This window comes from Marmota monax, unplaced genomic scaffold (genome assembly GCF_021218885.2).
Source record: "Marmota monax isolate L192 unplaced genomic scaffold, Marmota_monax_Labrador192_F-V1.1 WCK01_AAM20220418_F8-fsc00061, whole genome shotgun sequence".
Lineage (NCBI taxonomy): Eukaryota > Metazoa > Chordata > Mammalia > Rodentia > Sciuridae > Marmota > Marmota monax.
The window spans coordinates 14767821-14784018 of NW_026695230.1; positions in this window are offsets into that span (position 1 = coordinate 14767821).

Here is a 16198-nt window from a genome sequence, read left to right on the forward strand (position 1 = left end):
CCATTGGCAAGTCAATGAGTCACTAGCCGGCAAACAGCAAGCCAATGTGTCATTACTCAATAGGCCCTAACCAGAAATGAGATCTGCTATTCACAACTATTGTCAAGGAGGGTCTACTCACCTGGCTTGGTGGTGTACACCTACAATCCCAGCAGCTCTGGAGGCTAAGGCAGAAGAATCACAAATTCAAAGCCAGCCTCAGCAACTTAGCAAGGTCCTGTCTCAAAATAGAAAATAAAAAAGGGCTGGGGATATGAGTCATTCAAAATGAGACTAAATGGTTAATCCAGTGGTTAAATACCCCTAGATTCAATCCCTGGTACCGAAATAAAAAAAGAAAGGAAGGTCTATTCCAACACTTGGACTATCCCTTCCATGGAACGTGGGCAGAGCACATACTGAAGCAAAAACAGATTACCATCAGATCAGCCTCAATAAGGATGCCCTCCCTTGGATGCCCACATCCTATTCCCCAGAACCTATGAACATGTTACCTTATATGGCAAAAGGGACTTCACAGATATGCTTAAAGATCTTTAAATGGGGAGAATATCCTGTGTTATCTAGATGAACCCAACATTATCTTAGGTTCTTTACAGAGAGAGGCAGAGTCAAAGACACAGATGTGACATGTGACAACAGAAACAAGAATGTGATGATGGAAGCAAGAGGTTGGGATGCAAGGAAAGAGTCACAGACTCAGTAATGCAGGTGACCTCTAGAAGTTGAAATAGGTAGGTGTTACCACTTAAATATGAGGTGTCACCCAAAAGCTCATGTGTGAGGCAATGCAAGAATTTTCAGAGGTGAGATGATTGGGTTATGAAAGGTGTAACACTGAAATGGATTAACTGGATGGTAACGGTAGGCAGGTAGGGTGTGGAATGAGGAAGTAAGGAGTGTGCCTTTGGTGTTTATATTTTGTCCTTGGTGAGCAGACTCCCTCTCTCTGCTTCCTGTCTATTATATCCTGAGCTGCTTTCCTCCACCATGATGTTCTACCTCACCTCAGGCCCAGAGATGTGGAGTCAGCTGACTGTGGATCGAACCTCTGAAACTGTGAGCCAAAATAAACTTTTCCTTCTCTAAGTTGTTCTTGTCAGGTATTTTGGTGATAGCAATGCAAAAGCTGACTTAAACAATAAGGGAAGATTCTCCTCAGAAACCTCCAAAGGGAAAACAGCATCATGAAACACTTTGATTTTAGATTTCTGACTTCTAGAACTATAAGAAAATAATTTTGTGTGTTTTAAACTGCTCAGTTTGTGGAAACTTGTTATAGCAACAGTAGGAAACGCATACATCCTAAAACCGCGGATGCCACCCTCCTAACTCTACATGCACTCTGAGGTCCAGAACTGTAATTTATTCCCATAAGTCATGACCAAAGAATGGACTTGGGCTCTCTGTGAGAGTGACTTGAGGTTGCCTCCTGCAGCCAGTAGGTTCTAACGTGAGGAAGTTTAGGAAACAAGCATAATGTTCTAAAAGAAGAAAGACCCTTACTAAATCATACCAATTTTGATGCTGCAGTGGTAATGAGCTTGCCATGTCAGAATCTCTAGCTAAAGGCTTGGGGTTCCTTCCTTTTGGATCCACTGAGCACGGTCCCATGACTTCCTAATACCACAGCTGAAGACCATCCTTCATAGGTCAAAGACAACCATTCCTCCAGCATGTCCTGTTCTTCCCTTGCTCCTGTGGATGGGCCTGAAGGAGGGTACAGACTCACTCTTCACCAGAAGTCTAAAAAATGGAGAGTCTGTTAAATGTAATTTTAGGGTCTAGGGTTGAGAAGAGAGGCAGTGCTGGAGCTTCTGGAAGTCAGGATGGCTTACGAAGTCAACAGATGTTGGCATCACTGCCTTTGGGACAGGGAGAAACCAATCAGAGGTGTAAAAGCACAGGATTTTCAATTTGATGGGTGTTGATAAATCCCTGGAACCAGGACTCTGGCTCACAGGCGCCTGACCTCATTTAAAACTGCTGGAAAATGTATGTTATAAGCTCATTTTAAAGATTCCTTGATGATTCAGTTTGGATTACATGTTTTGTTTTATTTATTACTAGCAATATGTTAGGATTATTTATGTTTTTCTCTTAAAATATGCTCTTTTTAAAAAACAATTAGGCATCCCACACAAGACTCTCTAGATATAAATTGGTGCTTCTCTGTGGTTCTTGTTAAAAGGCAAAGATTTTGTTTTACTCATTTTTGCGTATTTCCAATAACTTTTCCTTTGAAACAGTTTCATCAGTTTCTTTACTTGAATCTTCATTCAGACTGCCCAGTTTCTATTACTAAATTAAAACTCTTAGAGTGTTTTAATTTACATTTTATTTGAAAGGATCATACTTGTCATTTATGATGCCTTTACTAAATATTAAGTAGCTAAAATGCATATATCTTAAAAATTCATATACGTATATATATATGTATATGTGTTTTGTATGTGGATATATATATATATATATATATATACACACACACAAATATATACACGCACACACACACACATACACACACACACATATGCATATGCCTGAGTGTGTGTGTATGTATGTATATATATATATATATATATCCCTTGTTTGGTGCACATTATTTCCAACAGTTTCTTGGTGGCAAGGGGAATAAACCCCTGGGATGCTGAGAGACCTAAAACTGTGCTCTGCAGTCAGGGCACATTTGGGAAATCCCAATGTTCCCAGCTCTACACCCAGGCCCTGACCCTCCAGCTGACAGTGGCTCTATGCTGTGTGATGTTAGCATTTTCAGGTTGGGGATGGTATGCCAAGAGGTGGTATCAGCCATGTGACCTCCTAGGCCTGAACATGTCATGTCTACAGACACAGGGCCTGTAATCTGAAAACTGCAAACTGTTCCCAATCTGCCTTGGAATGCTCGCCACCTCTAAGAGGCTTTGCTGGGACCCCAAATCATCTGGCTTTAAGGAGTTGTCAGAAAACTCTGCAAAGGGCTTGAGTGGTAACTAAAGAATAAATTGCTAATCACAGTTTAATGGTACCCTCTTGCTTCTTCCCCAAGTGTATTTGCTTCAAGACTCAAAGCGATGGAGCATTAGTGGCAGATAGCTGGACTATAAAACTGAGCCATGGTACAGAAAGCTGTCTGCCCAGCTCCCTCTTAAGTTAAAAGGCATGTGGCTCTGCCCTTGAAGCTCTCACGGCACACAGAGCCCAAGTATGGTGGATTCCATGCCTGATTGGAGGAACTATTGCTTTCAGGCACTTTTAGCAAGGGTTCAAGGGACTTTGTGCTAGAGCCTGGGGGATGAGGTTCCTGTTGTACCAATGCAGTTGGAGCAATCATAGATGTCTATGTGCTGTTTCCAAAGATTTTAAGCTCCTCATAGAAACTACATGTACTTTTCACAATAGCCAACCCCCACACCAAACTAAATAAAGCTATGAGCTTCAATTTATATCATCTCAATATTTATGCTAATTATGATTATCTCTAATGGATCAGAAACTCTGGTAGTTACACATGGTTTTGATGAACAAAACTGCAAATAAATTTATTATTATCTGTAAGTGAAGAGTGAATGGTAGACAGAATTTTCCAGAGCATGAAGTTGGAAAGTAAAAATAACACAAAAGATAACTATGGTAATTGGAAGGCTGGGAACACGGAAATAAGAACAACAGGGGCAGGGGTGGATTGGATCAGAGTAAGGTTGTTGGATTGGATCAATACTATCAGGGTGAAAAGCCATGCACCATAATAGAAATAACACAGGATACAGAAGAGACCTTGAGGCCATGACCTTACATTGTAACCTTGGGTAAGTCCTTAAAGGGTCTGTTTTCATGCCTAGAAAATGAAGGAGTTGGACTTATCTGATTCCCGAGACCAAGGTGGGACCCTGGAAGGGAAAAGGAGTTGGGCACTCCCAACATTTCAATGTCATACAAGGGAGTGGAGTTGACCCAAAACTTAAAACAGGCTTGTCTATAGGATGGAACCCAAGTCAGTGGCACAAGACAGTATTTAGAAGCTGTTTCTGGTCAGATTCTTCCAGGAGCAAGTCTGAAATGAAAGTGAGTGTGCAGGGTGTTTACCGGGAAGTGCTCTCAGGACCCACATGGGGGAAGTTGTATGGGGGTGCACGATTGGATAGAGGGAGGAGTTAAACTATGTTGTGTAGGCAACAAAGGTCTCTGTAGTCCTACTGGGAGGCTTCAATTCAGGACACTCTGCAGAGGTGTCCTGAATTGGAGAGGGACCCCAGCACTTTATTCCCTGCATTGACTTGACATTGGATGAACTGCCCCCTGAACAAGAGGTCTTCATCTCCAGGCAGTGCCTGGAGGTAGGGGGTACTATGACCTCTACAGGCACATGCCAAAACTACAGTCAACCATCTGGTCAGAGGGAGAAACTGGGCAACTCCCAGGAAGGAAGTTAGGAAGACCAAACCAGAGTGAGAATTCAGTGCACAGGCTGTCTCCCCAACTGGGTTCTGCCTGTCATCTTCACTGTCAAGTTGGGCATCTGTGGCTTTGACCGTCAATCTGGAAGAAGCTGATTAGGGCCTTGACTGGAATCATCTAGGCTCTACCTTTCTAAGATTCTAGGTTCTTGTATCACCTATGAAGATGGAATGAGGCACCAGCCAGGGGAAGAGGATACCTCTGAGGTCTATGACGCTCCTTCTCCATGGCCTTTCCTCCGTCAGTCATCAATCCTTGCCACTCCACTTATCCTAGGCATCAGCCAGCCTGGAACCATTTCAGTAGGTCAGAAAGAAGTTAGAATCACAGTTGGGGGTGAGGAGGTCAACCCTCAGGTGGAAAGTCTAGGCAGCCATGTGGTGTAGAGCAGAGACCCAAAGGTTTGAAGTCCCATGTACCTGTCAAGTCCACTCTGCCACTTTAGGGCTATGTGACCTTGAGCAAACTGCTAAACCTTGCTGAGCCCTGGCCAACCTCTTAATCCTAGTACCTATCAGTACTTAATTAAGCCTTCAGGATTATCCCAGTTGCTGATTTTGCTGCTGCTTCTAACCTCTCTTGAACCCCAACCCCAGCTTGGATTTAGGACTATGATGAATAGTTAGCTCTGGCATCCCCACTGAGCCCCGCATTGAATTGATTAAAGGCTTTCTATACCTGGTTCCACCCCACAGTTCTTGCTTTACTTCAGGACTCACCCCACTTTGCTCTCAGCTTTCCCATCTCAGTGTCTCCTCACTCTTTCCTTTTCAACCTGACAACTTCTATGTTCCCACATGAGTCCCAAAAGAAATCTGCAAACCCTAAAGAGGTAAGTCTCAGCTCTGGATTGAATGGCAGAGTGAATCTGTCCCCATAAAGGAAAATATACCCTGCCATCTGAGTCACATCAGATGACGTGACTCCTCAACAGAGTTTGAGTCACAAGTCTTCTGAAGCCAAGGTTGAGTTCAAATATCCCATAGGAAGTCACAGCATTTGACAGAATTTGGATACAGCATTTCTTAGGAATGGAGGAAAAATTTGCCCTTACTCTGTTTAAAGAAATGAAAACCTTAGCGGGCACAAAAGGGGACACACGAAATCTTCAGATGAAGAATATAAATTACTATGTATTAAAGACCTCTATCGAGATAAATGTGCTACTCAAAGACTGAAAGACTCTGGCTCAGTAGCGTGGCTCTGGTTGAGGTTGGGGATGGTATAAAGTGAAAAATGACTTGAAGGTTGTGGCTAATGGTGCCTTTGAAGAGGACAGAAGTGTGGGGCTGTGGCGGACAGAGGTTTCAGAATATGATAGGCAGCCTCCAAGACAGTCCCAGTGGTCCTCCCTCTGGGTGTTCACGACTTTGTTTAATCCACACCCCCTTGAGTGTAGCCTGCACAAACAGTATCAAAATATCACTTCCCGTATCAGGTCTCAGAATAACTATGGCTTCTATCTTGGTGACTCTGAAGAACCAAGTACCATGTTGTAAGCTCCTCTAGAGAGACTCAGGTGGCCAGGAATCGAGGGTATCCTCCAGCCAATAGCCAGCTGGTAGCCCTCAGTCTGACAGCCAAGAGGAACTGAACCCCAACAGCAGAGCAGGCTTGGTAATGGATCCTCCCCAAGTGCCGCAGCCAGATGGGACTGCAGTTGGACCAACACCCACACTTTGGAAAGAAAAGTGAGTCAAGTATTTTATATACTTTATCTTGAACCTTGAATTCATTCTGTGAGATAGATGTTTGGCATTGCCATTGTGCAGACCAGGAAAGCAAGACTTAGAAAGGTTAAAAGCTTAGTAAATGTCATATGACAATTGAATAGAAGAGTGAGGATTTGAACCCAGGACTGACTAATACTGAAGCCTATACTCTGGTTACTACAGAAATAACTATGTTTATTTGATACATTTCCACTGGGAATTACATATAAAAAGAGTTATTCAATTATTCCACCAATAAACATGGAGTTCATGAGAACTGGGACTAGACTACTATGCTAACAAAAGCCAAACCTTCTCTGGGTGGGCGATACCTTCCCACAGCAGCATCAGAAGCTGCTCAGAGTCTGCAACACGCCCTCAGGGCAGAACCCTCCATGCATAGAGCCATCTAATGGTTGTTTTTTTTTAAAGAAAATTGCTGAATCTCATGCCACTATGGGCCAACAACCACTTCTAAGAACTTGTTTCAACTCACTTAAACAGCCTTACAAAGGAGGTACTATTATAGTTTTCCAATTTACAGATGGCAAAGGCACAGAGAAGTTTAATCATTTGCTTCCAGATACTCGGCTGTAAGGGGCAAAGCCATGATTTAAATGCAGACAGTCTAGATCCAGAAGTTTCATGCAAAGTCCCCAGAATTCTCTCAGGGTCCCAGCTGCCACACTGCCTGGGCTCCCCATTAACTTTTGGACTTAGCTGGTCTTATTTTCAGGCACCCACCTCCTGGATTCCACCTAGCTACCAAAACCCTCACCTCCAAATTTCTCCATTCAGTTCCCAGCAAGTTTCTCTAGCCTTGACTTCATCTGCCCTGGCTCTTGTGTCCCTCACATGCCCCACCACCTCCTATCCCCACCCATGCCTGCCTTCTGACCAGCCTCCCTAAAGCTCTGCCCATGGATTCGATGCTCCTGGCACAAGGCCAACTCCAAGGACAAGCACTGCACACAGAAGGCAAATCATCTGACAAGTCAGGAGCAGGGTTGTTAGAGTAGAAAATTGTCCTTAAAATGGGGCTTCCATCTGAAGACAGATGACCTCCAGCAATACAGAGGCAGGAAGAGCATTGCTGGGTGGATAAAAAGATGACTATGCAAATGAACACACAGAGCCAACAACTTGGAGTAAGGATACAGCAGCTACGGTGGGGAAGAGAACAGAAGCTGTTGCAGACCTCTGGGGCACAATGAGAAAGCAAGTCTGTCCATGTTTATGCAGATAACAGAGCTGTTAAAGAGGCCATAACATTGATCATATGGGATTTCAATAGTCCTGAAATGGACAGAATGAGAACTGTGGGGTGGTGGGGAGGCGGGGCCCTGGAGCCAGTCATGACTGGAAACGCAGGAGATTTTGTCAAGCCATCAGGAAGATCGTGGGCTATTTGGGGCGGCCATCCGAAAAGCTGAATGCAGCCAGGGATGAAGGGATGGGGCTAAAGTGCTAAAAGCAGCATTTTCAAACATGTCTCGTTTCAATTTAGTCTTCCCATCTGTGGTGATTTTAAAAATATAGTTCCCAAATTGCCTGTAGCATCTGGGGAGCAGGGTCTGTGGGCAGACACCTGTGTGCCAGTGAACATTTGGAGTGACATTCTGGATGGGGGTCCTTGTGGTTTGGAGATTGATCAATAAAGGAAACAGACTTTCAGAATCTCAGAATAGCAGAGCTGAAAGATGACTTAGCAAAACTGCCTAGAGATGGTAATGACACACTTAAAGTCACACAGCTGGTAAGAGATGGGGAAGGAGCTGGGACTCTACTTTCTTAAACCCCTGTTGAATGTCTCCTCAAAGAGGCATGTGGTTGCTGGGGACAAAAAATCAAGAGAAAAATAATGATGCATAAGTTCAAATCTGACTTCTCTTCAAAAACTAAAATCTCTAATACTTATTTTCCCTCACTAGCAAGCAAAAAGAACAAAGATTGTCCTAACACAATTCTGTAAAGCAAGACTGGGAAAGAAGCACAGTGGATTCTCATTGATGTCACCCATCCCATCTGACTGTCCCTTCCCTGGGCCTTAACTTCAGACTTCCTACCCATTTATCACACATTTGCAGTCCCATGAAATTCAGCAGTGAACACTGCTCCAGTTCCAGGTGACTGTGCTGGACCCTCCTCAACTCCTCCAAGTGTGCTCTTGCCTCCCCAGTTCTCAAAATTTCGGCATCTGCCGCCCAGTTTTGACATCTCTTCTAGTCTTTTTAGATGAGTCACCTAAGCCCCTCTTCCTGGACCTTGGCGCTCTGCTTGGCTCTGAGCTCCATGTTGTTTCAACAACTCCTTCTGTCCCTGCGAAAAACTCCCCGCTCTAGCTGTGCCTGCCTCGACCCCAGAGGCTCTCAAGTAACCAAAAATTAGACATTTTGTCCTGAACGCCAAGTTTCCACCTAGGGATGAGGGATGAGATTATGATGGCTCTCCGTGTCCCATCTCTTGAGAATTTGGAGCTGCGAGACAATAAATAAATAAATAAATAAATAAATAAATAAATAAATAAATGTAGAGTTGGCTGCAGCTGGAAAAAGGAGAGAGCAGATGATTCCAGACTTGAAAGATATCATCATTGAGCAAAGTCCCACCCTCACTTCTGCTGTTCCTGCCTAACATTGCACATAGGTGTGTGTGTGTGTGTGTGTGTGTGTGTGTGTGAGAGAGAGAGAGAGAGAGCATGCACACACGGGGTGGAGTGGAGTGGGGTGGGAGAGAGAGGATTCCACCATTCCACCCAGTTTCTTCCCATACTTGTACCTGTACTGGGTTCTCAGACCTGTAATTTGCCGAGGAGAATAGGCCTGTGTTTGTCAGGGCATTTTGGTTGTAAGTGACAGAAGTCTACCTCAAATTTGCCATACCAAAAAGCAATTTATTGCCTATTACCTAGGAAACCCAGGATGAAATTGACTTAGGCTTGGCCAGAACCAGGTTCCAAGGAGGCTCTGCCTCTCCTTTACTTCAGCCTGGCTTTCTTCTAGGTGAAGACTTTCTGCGAGCTGACAGTCTCCAGGTGTAGGGGAATGACCACTGGCCAACTTGAGACCTTATTCTCAGAGCTCACCACCCAAAAGGAAGTGAAGACTCTCACAGAAGCTTCACCCATGGACTGATCACAGAATGGGGAGAGGAGGTTCTTTAAATCGTAGTGTTGGTGTTAATGTCAATATTGGATGGAGAGACTGAGTAAGAGCTCCAACTGGGTCACATTGTGTTGGGGAGGAGTGGTTCAGCAAAGGAAAGGCTGTTGGGCAAACATACAAAAACATGTAGGGTCTTCCTCACTTCTCACCGTCGGGGACAAGAAGGAAGATCACTTACCACCCGCAGTTGGGCAGACGAGGATGACACCAATCTGAGGTCACCCTATGGTAAAGATTCAGTAGACCCATCTGCTTGGACCTGTGCCAAGACACAATGAAAGTTCTTATTCTCTGCTCAGGCTTTTAAGAAAAACAAACTTAAGTATTAATTCTAATTCCCAGAAGTTCTGAGGACGTTGGCTGGAGAGAGTTTTTCATGATGTTGATCTGGAGCCTTTTGTCGCCTTCAACAGGTACATGTTATGTGTCAGTGTGAAACCTTTTTGCAACCCCAGGCAACCCTGTAAACACAAGAACCCTCTCCCCTCTAGCTTGTAGAAACAGGGCTGCTGTGATCCTAATACTTCTGATTTTTCAGTTTCTTTACTTTCTTCTGCACACGTAAGACTGCAACGCACTCTAAAGTACCCTTTGAAAGTTTCCGGGGTTCCCAAGTGATATCTAGGATGGGCTCACACATAAGCCCATCCCTCTGGGCTCCAGATGAGCTCCCCCTTTCCCAGTGGGTCTCATGGCCTGCAGATCTTGCTCCAGCTCCACAGGGCACCCCCTACCCCATGTCTGAAGCTCACTCCAGGCCTGGCAGAAGCAAGCATAAGACCCCACTCGCTGACACTGCTTCGCATGCTCACCCAGAGATCTAAACCGTGTGACTGCTGTGTCTTCTCTGTGAGAACAGCCCCTCAGCCAGCCTCTGCCTACAGCCTTGCCCTCTAAGGGGCTTGGACAGCATCCAGGGACAGCAGATAGGCCAGACAACAAAGCAACTCTCACAAATCAGCTGCCTTGTCCATTTATTCATTTATTTCATTATACCTAGTGGGACAGAGTCCTACTATGTTTCAGACACTGTTTAGGTTCCAGGGCTATAGCAGTGGAAAATATGGGTAAACATCCTTGTCCCCATAGAACCTTCAATTCGGGCTGAAACATAGACAGCAAATAAACAGATGTATAATATCAGGTGGTACTGAATGCTAGGAAGAAAAATCAAGAAGATTAAAGTGACAGAGCAGAGACCTGCAAGGAGTGAGGGAGTGAAGCACGCAGATGTGACGAGGAACAGCAGTGGAAGGCTGATAGATAACACCCAGCCTTTAGGTTGCCATGAGAGCCGTATCCTGTGGTGATGGGAAGCCAGACCCAAGATGTATCTGAAAATGCCTTTGAAGCTTATCTGGATCCTCAGCTACAGAAAAAAGCACAGAGTAGAGTGGAAGCATGGATCCCCCTGTACTAGTTCAGATTTGAACTAGACTTTGAAGGATGATTAGAAGTGTACCAGGTGGGGAAAGAAGAGGAAAGCATCCAAGATAGTAGAGTACACTCAAAGGCAAAGATTGCTGAAAGAGCACAATGTGTTGGATGATCCTGGGTCAACCATCTGCCCAGTGTTCAGGAGGAAGTGGAGGATGCTATAACAGAACACAAGGCTTAGGAGTAACTGAGGTAAGATGGAAAATGACCTCACATAAAGCCCAGATATGGTTTTCTTGGGAACAAGCTACCTCTTTTAAGAACTACCTTAGCCCCTAATGAGCTCATATCACCTTATTTACTGCCATTTAAATAAAAGCCAATGGAAGGCATATGACCCATCTCTAATCTCCTCCTCCCCACCCACTCCCACTCCCCAAATACAGGCAACTGTCTTGGGCAGCATGGGAGGTACCTGTATTAGTCATCTTTGTATCACTGTGACAAAATTCCAGAGACAAATAACTTAAAAGAGGAAAGGTTTATTTTTGGTTGATGGTTTCAAAGATTTTGGTCCAAGTCACTTGGCCTCCATTGCTTTGGGACTGTGATTAGGCAGAAATCATGGTGGGAGCACCTGGTGGAGCCAAGCTATCCGTCCTTGGCAGCTCTGAGTGGAGAGAGAGAAGGGGTAGAGGTCCCAACCCTTCCAGATCACATCTTCAATGACCTACATCCTCCAAATAGGTCCCATCTCCTAAAGGTTCCACCACCCTCTAATAGTGCCACCAGCTGGGGACCAAGCCTTCAATGCATTAGCTTTGCAGGGACATTTAAGATCTAAGCTGTAACAATGCTTTCAGATAGTCTTTCTCTCACAAGATAAGCTCTCCTTTTAATCTGGAAAAATGGGGTGCTATTATATTAATGTCTCAACTGTCATTGCCAGGAAGCTAAGGACACTGGAGCTAAAAGCAGAGGGTGAGCCAAGGGAGTCAAACAAGACAGCAGAGGTGGCAGAGATCATGAGTTCCTGACCCAAGATGGCCCAACAGCTCATTCTAACTGTCTCCTGCTGCACAAAGCACCGTGGGGAACAGGCTTTGTAATTAAAATAAGAAACTAGAGTCCCTCTATTCGTTATTATACCCAGGGTCCTAAAAATGATGGAAAGGTGGCCCGCCTCTGCCATGGGGTGGACCCAAAAGTAATTACTGGGATACTTTGCAGATTATTGAATAAGTCCCTGTAACTGGCACATTGATTTATATAAGACCTGGAGATTTTAAGAGATTTGAGATAATATTAAGAATCAATCAATATTTTAATTTATTTCAGGGTCCTGGAGACTTTAGCTCTGCAGAAAACCACTGGGAGGAAATTGTGACCCTTGAAATATGGCTGGCTGGCAGGCACTTCAGTGAGAAGCCTGTTTGGCAGCAGCTGCAGGGAAGGACTTCTCTGCTCTGGAATGTTCTCTTTCTTGAAGACATTGGTCAGGGACTTCAAGTAGCTGAGGGAGTGGGGTCTCAGGGTGAGTGTGCTCTGGGACCCTTGACTTGGGGGTGCAGTGCCTACTCCTCCCAGGAGAGTCCCTAGGACCTGGAGATGGAAGCCCGTGGGCTTTGTGCCACTTTCTAGGGTACATTGCTGTGATCAAGGGATGCCTTCAGGACCAGCTGATGACACAACATCTTTGGAAAAGATCCAGCACCTCTTTTTTTCCTGGGAAGCAAAGCTCTGGACATGCTCTCCCCCTGGTCTCCCTGGGGTTTTTTCAGACTTCTCTTCGAGCACTTGAGTGCCATATCTACGACTATCACCAAGCACAAGTCTGATTTTCCAGTAAGACAGTAAACTCTCCTGAGCAGGGATGACATTTGGTCCATTTCTGTGCCCCCAGTACCTGGCATGACAACTGGTCCAGAATAGGCAGATGTGTTTCTTGGCCCTTTTTCTGTTGCTATAACAAAATACCCGAGACTGAGTAATTTATAAAGAACAGAGCTCTTTGAGACGTCTAAGAAGGGTATCCGCATCTGCTCAGCTTCTGGTGAAGCTCTTGTGCTGTTTCAACTCATGGCAGAATGTAGAAGGGCAAGTAGGCACATATGGGTGCTGAACTCCCAAGTAGAGGTAACCCACTGCTGCATAAAAGACACTAAACTATTCATTAGGGCTCTGTCCCCATCCCCTAAATACCTTCCACTCAGTCCAATACCAAGGAATGAAGGGTCCAAAACATGAACTTTAAGGTGACATACCCAAATCATAGCAACTTGAAAAACAATGTATTAAATAAATGAATGGTCAAGTGAACTAACGTGAGAAAAATAAGAATTTGTTTGAGAAATGTTTCTTATATGTGCATCGGTCAAGTTTCAACATTCAAAAATCATTAGAATTTATAAAGGTTAAAGGCAGAACCTAGGGAATTGACCAAGGCACACAGCACCCTAGGGCAGATAATGGTGGGAAGAAATAGAGCTGTTATTACCCCTAGTCCTGATGGGGCCAAGAGAGGAGCAGGGGCCAGAACCTGAAGTGGCCACCTGATAGCAATGGAGGTCTTCTGCAAGCCTGTGGGAGGAAGTGGGGGAAAAATACCTTGGCCTCACTTTCTGCCATTCCTCAGATCTCCTCTCTGTGTTCCCTATTGGCCAAAGCCAATCAGAAGCCAGAGGGCAAGGAAGCTCCTTGACTCAGGGTAGAGGGGGTGGAAAGAGAGTAACAGATACCCTGTCAAGGGTTGCTAGATGAGTCTCCGACTATCCCATGCTGGCTTCTCCAAATCCATGAGAAGGGCAAACCTGGACAGGCCCAACTGATGGTCCCAACCCAGTTTTGCCCACTCACCTACCCAGGAATATCTGATGTCTGCAGACATTTTGGGTTTTCTACTGGAGCAGAGAGGGTGCTACTGATATCTAGGGCATAGAAGCCAGGGATGTTTCCAGACACAAAAATGCAGAGGACAGTGCCCACAACAAAAAATTACCCAACTCCAAATGTCGATAGTGCACAACTGGGAAACCCAGGTCTAAGGGGAGGTTTCCAAAGAACCCAGGTTCAAGCAGATTCTATGCTGCCTCGGCTAGGTCTGGAGAACATCACCCTCCCTGTGCTGGAAAAAAGCTATTAGCCAGTAAGTGACCAGTGTCCCAACTTCTGGTGTCCCTTTGGGAAGTTATGTCAAGGAGGAAGTCCATCTGCTCTTCATCTCTCCTCACCAACTGCCAGGTCCCCAGGTCAATCAGGGTGGGGGAGGGGCAGGCCAGAGAGCATCACTTAAGCCATTGGCAATTGCTTCCTCCTGGAGACCAAACCACCCCCTGAGCTTCCTGCTTCCGACTCCCCAGATTATTGCAACCATCTTGTTCCTCTCATTTCTAGTTTTATATTCACACCATTCAAACATTTGGTACAAGTGAATCAAGTCTTGCCATCTGTCTCTTTCACTTTTATTATGTTTGTAACAAAAAGAAGAGTCAGAAAGAAATCGAATTCAAACTATAAATTGTGTGCCAAGATCCTCCCCCAAAAAGCTGTGCCTTAAAGAAGGGATTAACCTCCCAGGCTGTAAAAGTGCAGCAAGGACCAAGGGAGTCCCATAACTACCCCTTGCAAGTCTCCAAGTAGTAGGATGTGATCCCCATTGATAGATGAGGACACTGAGGCTTGTCAAGGGCAAATTAATAGTTCAAGGTTGTACTCCCATGGTTTAAGCGAGATCTTGAACTGTGTACTGAGCCTGTCAACTCCAAGATTACACTAATATTGCTTCCTTTTTCACCCTGACATGAAATTAATTTGCCACCACTGGGGTTTGGATACCATACTGAAAACAGTTGGAGTTTACATAACTGTGTGAGTCCTACTTTTCTCCCTGTCACATTGTAGGGAGTTTGTCTGTCATCTGACATTCTGGGAGCAGGGGAGAGACTAAGTTCCATGAGTTCATATCCATTAAGAGACAATCATGTGCCAGGTGCCAGAAATGTGACAGCCCTGAGAACACCTACTGAGTAGGCAGGAAATCTTGAGAAGGGACCTCCAAGCCATAGATAGTAAATTACAGAGGACTCTAATAATGATAAAACATATTTACTGAGAATTACTTCTTCCCACACGCCAATTCACTAAACCCCATGATGCTGATGCTAAATACCTTAAATACCTCAAGAAAAGTGTTCAGGATCCCACACTAACAGTCTGGCTGTTCTCACACCTAGAACAACATGGGTGAGCCTTGAAGACAGCATGCAAAAGGAAAGAAGCCAATCACCAAAGATCTCCTGTTTAGGGCACCTAGAGGAGTAAAATTCATAGATACAGAAAGTAGAAGGTGGCTGCTAGAGGGTGAAGGGAGAGGGAATGGGGAGTTATTATGCAATAGGTCCAGGTTTCAGCTTGGCGATGATTTTAAATGTTCTGGAGATGGATGGTGGATTGCAGAACAACGCAGAGGTATTTAATGCCACTGAACTATATGCCTAAGATGGTAAGGATGTTAAATTTTGTGTTATGTATATTTTACCGCAATAAAAGGGCAAAAAAATAGCTTTTCAGTTAATGATTAAAATTTTAAAATTCCAGTCTCTGAAAGCCATTCAATTAACGATTCCTGTATTAGGTACTCTGTTAGTATTCTCCAGAGAAACAGAACCAATAGCATGCACAAAGAGATATTTATTTAAAGGAATTGGCTCACCATAATTATGGAGCATGCAAAGCCATATCTGCAGGGAAGGCTGGCAGGCTGGAAACCCAGGGAAGAGCCAATGTTGTAGTTCAAGTCCAAAGGCTGTCTGCTGGTAGAATTCTGCTGGCTGAGGTCAGTCTTTGTTCTGTTAAAACCTTCAACAGAAGGCTGTGTGGATGAGGCCCTCACAGAGTATGGAAGGCAGTCTGCTCTACTCAGAACCCACCAATTTAAATGCTAATCTTATTTTAAAAAAGAAAACACAATAACATCCAGAATAATGTTTGACCAAATATCTGGGTACCCTGGTCCAGCCACAGTGACACATAAAATGAACCATCACAGATGAGATCAACCCCATCATGCCATATCTAAAGAGAGAGCAGGCCTGTTATAAGCAAAGAGCTATATATAGATGACATCAAGCCCAGGAATGCAGGTAAACTAGGGTCCAAAACTAAAGGCAAGTCCAAAACAAACAGGCTGATACATCAAAGCAGAGGGAGAGTCTTTGAGCAGATTGAGACAGGGTGGCAAAGACAGAGCTCTCTTAGGGTGATTTACTAATGTACACCCTGGCTCCTGAGTTTCTATGCTCCCACCAGGTGAGGGGAAGCTTGAAGAAATGGACGGATGCAGCCAAAGGAGATATAGGGCAGAGAGGAAATGGAGAACAAGTGAGGGTTGATATAAACAGATCAGGATCTAGAGGAAGGTACAAGTTGGTGAGATGTGGGTTCAGGAGCTGAGTCTATAAGTGCAGAAGGTCCAACAGGGCCCTCTTT